The following is a 902-nucleotide window of genomic DNA, read 5'->3' as shown; positions in this document are numbered from 1 at the left end:
AACCCGTCTCTTTGGTGGAGCCACCATGTGTGTCCCTCAAAGACCAAGGACCGGCACCCACCATTGCTGGTGACCCTGCTCCCTTGACTGATGAAGACTTTGCATCTGGTGCACATCCCCCACCCCAGGGTCTGAAAACTAGCCTTCCCAGTGACCCCCACTTCCAGCAAAGCTGTACCATGCCTCCACACACACTCATAGTCTAGACCACCGAAACACTCACAGAAATTACTGACGTTGATTATAGCCAAAGAAATCACACAGAGACTACACTGCTGCCCTCACTCAGAACCAAAGCCAAAGCACCCTACCCAACTGACACTACAGGACACATCTACAGGAAAAAATTTTTCCCTATGGAAGCTATTCCATAAAATTAGAAGTGGTAACTGTCCCACCACATACACAGATATCAATGTAGAAACACAAGAAACATGGAAAAGCAAGGAATCATGCCACCTCCAAAGGAACACAATAATTATCTAGTAACATACTCTCCAAAAATAGGAAATCTATGAAATGACTGAAAAGAAATTTGAAATAACGATCTTAAGGAAACTCACCAAGATACAAGAGACTAAAGATAGACAATTCAACAAAATCAGGAAAATAATTCATGATCTGAATGAGAAATTCGATAAAGAGAAATAGAATAAAAAAAGAACCAAATACAAATTTTGGAGCTGAAGAATTTAATGAATGAAATAAAAAATATAATAGAGCTGGGTGCAGTGGCTCATGCCTATAATCTCAGCTACTGAGGTGGGAGGATCAGTTGAGCCCAAGAGTTTGATGTTATGGTGAGCTATGATCATGCCACTGCACTCCAGCCTGAGTAACAGAGTGAGACCCCATCTCAAAAAACAAACAAACAAAAACCCAAAACAAAAAACCCCACAAAA

This window comes from Propithecus coquereli, unplaced genomic scaffold (assembly GCF_000956105.1).
Source record: "Propithecus coquereli isolate 6110/MARCELLA unplaced genomic scaffold, Pcoq_1.0 Scaffold381, whole genome shotgun sequence".
Classification (NCBI taxonomy): domain Eukaryota; kingdom Metazoa; phylum Chordata; class Mammalia; order Primates; family Indriidae; genus Propithecus; species Propithecus coquereli.
Note: the sequence above shows the minus strand (reverse complement) of the source record.